We start from the raw sequence: 6,000 nt of genomic DNA, 5'->3' as shown, positions 1-6,000 counted from the left end.
GCTATCAAGAATGAAACACAAACACCGTCCCCGGGTTCGAAGACTTCAGATCCTGTTCAAGAACATAAGTATGATAAAGACGCTTGTAATTCTTCTTGTATTAAAACCCAATAATTTTAGTCTGCTTAACGCTGGACAGCTAACTGCACTGAGCCCCCCAAAAAACAAATAAACTAAAGATGAGTGACATAGTTTGATCAGTACATAATGGTTTTGTATCTTTGGGATTCTGGACTGGTGAAGCGACACCGAACCCTGCCATCAATTTGAATATTACTGGTTTGATTAGCAAGGTATCATTAGGCTGCTTAGCGAAACAGGGAAAAATCAACCTTACCCACTTCCATTTTGTCTCTCAAGTGCCACACGGATCGAAAACATAACAGATAAATAAGTAAATCAACACGAGCAGCTTGCTGATGTTCCATTTATCGTTGTCGCTTTACTTCTTGTATACTGTAGATAACTGATGACTAGCCATCTCCCACAAACCCACTTCATTCCAGTTTTCCATATCATTTAATACCAGTAACAGCAACAACAGTTATAGTTGCAATATTATTACTATAATAATCACCATTAATTGTTATTATTATTATTATTATTATTACTAGCAATAGCAAAATCTTCATACACAATCCTAGTTGCAACGTTCATACATCAGTACGCACTGCCTCTCCTCCATAGCCTGTTCACTCAGCTTTGCCTCCGGATATTTCTCTCATTTCCAGATATAATACGTTTCTTAAAGGAGGGCTGCCCATACCAATACACCTCACGGCACAATAGCCCTATGGGGGGGGGGAGTATTTACAAGGGCTTCGACTAGGAAACCTCATTTGTAATCGTTTGTTACCGCAACCACTCGATTATATTCAGAATAAGAGGACGCCACTGGAGAAAGTGCTTTATAAATACTCCCCCCATATATATATATATATATATATATATATATATATATATATATATATATATATATATATATATATATATATATATTGTGTGTGTGTGTGTGTGTGTGTGTAAATAAACTGCTAAGGAAGATTGCAACAACGAAGATATTATGAAAGCTTAATAAGCTGAAATATACATGTAAACAGCAGGTGCTACAAGTAAGGGAATATTATCCAGCCATGAGTAGAAATGAACTGGTAGGTAAAGGCACTACGATGAAAAGAATATAACTACCCAAAGTAGAAATGATTGGTGAAGACGAGAAGGAAGGAAGATCTTAAGCCCAGAAGATGGATGTTCAATACCTGTTTGTGTTTCCTTCATTCCACTGCTAATGGCTTTTTTCTCACACCAGCTTACTGCTTCTCTCTCTCTCTCTCTCTCCAAAGAACACTCTACGTGATGGAAGTTTAAAGGTTAACGCAAGTCAGCATCATGAGAAACCAATTAGTTTCTACTTTTGTCCGCAGCGCGAGAGAGTGATCAGCCATTTCACTACGATGATGTGCTTTATTTCATCCTTGCTATGTTAAGACGATTGTATTCAGCTTCATATCACTAACATCCCCTGTCTAACATGCACACCTGTCTCACCACCAAACTTGCCACGCCAATTACCTCTTTCACCACCACCAACACCTGCCTCACTACACACCTGCCTCACAACACAACTGCCTCACTACACACCTGTCTCATAACACAACTGCCTCACTACACACTTGCCTCACAACAAACCTGCCTCACTACACACCTGCCTCACTACACACCTGCCTCGCTACACACCTGCCTCGCTACACACTTGCCTCACTACACAGCTGCCTCGCAACACAGCTGCCTCACTACACACTTGTCTCACTACGCACCTGCCTCACTACACACCTGCCTCACTACACACTTGTCTCACTACGCACCTGCCTCACTACGCACCTGCCTCACTACACACCTGTCTCACTGCACACTTGTCTCACCACACACTTGCCTCACAACACGCCTGCCTCACTACACACCTGCCTCACAACACAACTGCCTCACTACACACCTGCCTCACTACACACCTGCCTCGCTACACACTTGCCTCACTACACACTTGCCTCACAACACAGCTGCCTCACTACACACCTGCCTCGCTACACACTTGCCTCGCTACACACTTGCCTCGCAACACAGCTGCCTCACTACACACCTGCCTCACTACACACCTGTCTCACAACACAACTGCCTCACTACACACTTGCCTCACAACAAACCTGCCTCACTACACACCTGCCTCACTACACAACTGCCTCACTACACAGCTGCCTCGCAACACAGCTGCCTCACTACACACCTGTCTCACTACACACCTGCCTCACTACACACCTGTCTCACTACACACCTGCCTCACTACACACATGCCCCACTACACACCTGCCTCACAACACAACTGCCTCACTACACACCTGCCTCACTACACACCTGCCTCACTACACACCTGCCTCACTACACACCTGCATCACAACACAACTGCCTCACTACACCTGCCTCACAACACAACTGCCTCATTACACACCTGCCTTACTACACATTTGCCTCACCACACACTTGCCTCACTACACACCTGCTTCACAACACAACTACCTCACTACACATCTGCCTCACTACACACTTGTCTCACTACACTCTTGCCTCACTACACACCTTCCTCATCACCACATTCCTCATCATACTCCTGCCTCACCACCAGACACTTGACTCACAGGATATCTGCAACACCACACACCCTTCCGTCGACACCTGCCTTACCACTACACTTGTCTCATCACACACCTGCCGCACCACTTGCCTTACCACACACCTGCCGCACCGCACACCTGTCCCCGCCAAACCTGCCTTACCACTACACTTGTCTCATGACACACCTGCTGCACCACACACCTGCCGCATCATATACCTGCCGCACTACACACCTGCCTTACCACCACACCTACCTCCCCATACACCTAGCTCACCGCACACCTGCCGCATCATATAGCTGCCGCACTACACATCTGCCTACCACACCTGCCTTACTACCATACCTGCCATTTCCCACACCTGCTTTACCACCACACCTGCCTCACCACACACCTGGCTCATTACCTGTCTCATCCATCACAACCCCAACAATGACGGGCAAAACTTCCTGTATTAATTTATCCCACTTTAATTCTCTCTCTCTCTCTCTCTCTCTCTCTCTCTCTCTCTCTCGTTCTCTATGCCCCACCCCCCCAAACACACACACACAAAACTCTCACACACGGGTAAACAGGATTACCATTTAATACAGTGGCCTGAGATTACCATACTTAATGAGAGACGAAGCAGGGAAGAAAACATGGGTGAGGGCAGGCAGAGAGGGGGAATGGGAGGAAGAGTGAGGAGGAACAGAGAAAAATAATGAAGCAGGGGAGTGGAGGGAAGGGAGGGAGTAAGAGAGACAGGGGAAAGAGGTGAGTAGTAACCAGACAGAGAGGGTGGAGGACAGAGAAAGGGAGTCGTCAGGGTGGAGGTAAGGGGGAAAAAGAGTAAAGGAATCAGGGAGAGCGTGAGGGTGATAAAGAAAAAGGAAGGATGGAAGGGAGAGGGTGGGGGAGAGAGAGAAGGGAGAGTAGTAACCAGAGTGTAAAATGTGGAAGATAGAGAGTAGGAGAGAGCACGAAGAGAGGAAGGAGGGAGGAAGCAAGGAGAGGGGGGGAGAGATTGTAAGAGAACTGGGAACAGGGGAGGAAGGGAAACGGGAAGAACTGAAAGAAAGAAAGGGAATGCTTAGCAAATCTGAAAGCTGTGTGGCAGGGAGATATGGGAGGGAGAGAGAGAGTGTTGTGATAGGGAGACTGGAATGGAGGAAGACAGTAAGGGAGATAAAGACTTAGTGAGAATGAAAGAGTAGTAAATATGCAAGGATGGAGAAAGGTATGGAGAGTGGGAGAGTAAAGATAAGGAGGAATGGCTTAAGGAGCAATGCAAGTCCGAGAAGAATAGTGCACGAGAATACAAAGGAGTACAAGGGAAGGCACACAGCAACATCTCTAATGGTATTTCAGAAGCTCTTTCTTACAAGGAAGATAATGACTTTGATGTCTAGTTCATTACGGTAATGATAAGGATTATAAAATAAGAAATCATGAAGGCCCAGCGAATGGAAGAGAAGAGAGAAAAAGAAGCAAGGAATGTGGAAATCGTAAGGAGAAGGAAAAACTGAGAGACAGGTAACACGTAGGAAGAGAGAGTGTTTTAGTAGCAGGGAAAAAATAAGGGGATGAGGGACTGAGGGAAATAGGGCATGTGTTAAGTAGGAAGGATGGAGAAGGGGAAGATGGCAGGAAAAGTACCAGGGAGAGGGAGAGGAAGGGAGAGAGGGAAGCTGTAGAGAAAAATGAGCTGGAGAGTAACAGGAGAGATGAGGTGGAGGATGAGTTTACTGGGAAGCGTGAGGAAGGAGTATCTAAGCAGGGAGAGAGATTAGGGAGAGAGGAAGAGATGGATGAAGTAAGGGAGCATGAATAATACGGAGTGTGGGAGAACAGTAAAAAAGCAGGGTGGGATACAGAGGGGAAGAGTGGATAGAGTGAGAAAGCAGCGAGGAGGAGGATAGGGACGGATGAAATAAGGAGAATGAGTAACAGAGGGAGTGGGAGGGAAGGAAGTCGGCAGAGTTTTAATCAAGGAGACTGGGGAAAGTTATAGGTTGTATGTGTAGGAAGGCATGCAGGGAGGTGGGGGAAAAGGCAAAGCAACATTCAAGGAAGCACTGAAGGGAGAAAACGTACCCAAATAAAGGGAAGGGGGGAGGGCAAGAGAAAGCTGGAAAGGAAAATGGGAGGGAAAAAGCCATAAACAAAGGGTTATGAAAGAAGAATGGAAGGAAAGGAATAAGAAGATATTATTGGATGGGGGGGGGGAGAGGAGAAAGAAGCTGAAAAAGAGAAGGTGGAAACAGCAGCTAGATGTAAAGGAAGGAATAACGAAAGAAAACTTGAGAGGAAGGAAGAGGGGAGAAGCTGAAGAGAAAAAAAAAACAAGTTGCTGAAATGGAAGGAGAGGGGAAAGAAAGGAAGAAGAAAAGTGGTGGAAAGAAAGAGATCTAGAAGAAAAAAGGAAGGGCGGACGCAAGGTGCCTGGAAAAAGGGAAGAGAAATAAAAAACTGAAAGGAAGTAGCAGAAAAAGTGGAAGGGAAAGAGAAAAGAGAAAACTGGAATTGAACTAGAGAGAGAGAGAGAGATCCTCGGATAATATTCTCAATCTTCTGACACGTACCTTCCATCAGTCAACTGACCAACATGGAGAAACCCATGTAGTAGCTCAGGGCTAGTCAACTGGCTGCTGGCGGGCCAAATCCCCCTCCCTTGAGTCGTTTTTCATTGGCTCTTTGACAGACTCGGAAGAAAGCAAATAAACAGATAAACAGACAAAACACAACATTTTCCATTTTTCTTTTTATTCATGTGCTAAACAGAGAATGTTAAGGCAAATTATATATGAGTTTCTCGTTTCGTTCTCGTATAAGTGTTTAGATAAAGGAAAAAAAAATGGAGGTAAAATAGATGTATGGCCCTTCAATCAATCTTGGTTTCATAATCCGGCCCTACGCCTCCAGTACTTGAACAGCTCTGCAGTAGCCCTTGATATTTCTTAAGCTTTTGACAGAGTGTGGCACCGTTCCCTGCAGTCCTAACTCCCTTCCTATGGCCTATCATCTTCCACTGATTTCTTCATGTCTCTGCGAATGACAGAAAAAAATAAAAGTAGATGTTGTACTCGTATATTCCAATTTCCACTTGATTATATCGGCGTGCCACAATGATGAGTCCTGGCTCCAACACTATTTATAATTCGTATTACTGAACTCCTATCCATCACCCATAAGCCTATTCACTCATCCCCAGATGACTCAACACTTCACAGTTCCTTCGCACTTAAACACGTATTTACAGTTTAAGATCTTTAACTCGCAACTAAGTACAGCAAAACTCCATAAATCAAAATTTATCTAAGACCACTGAACGGGGATAAAATAGCATTGTCTC

This window comes from Coenobita brevimanus, chromosome 70, assembly GCF_032717465.1.
Source record: "Coenobita brevimanus isolate Jiangsu-jjx chromosome 70, ASM3271746v2, whole genome shotgun sequence".
NCBI lineage: Eukaryota > Metazoa > Arthropoda > Malacostraca > Decapoda > Coenobitidae > Coenobita > Coenobita brevimanus.
Note: the sequence above shows the minus strand (reverse complement) of the source record.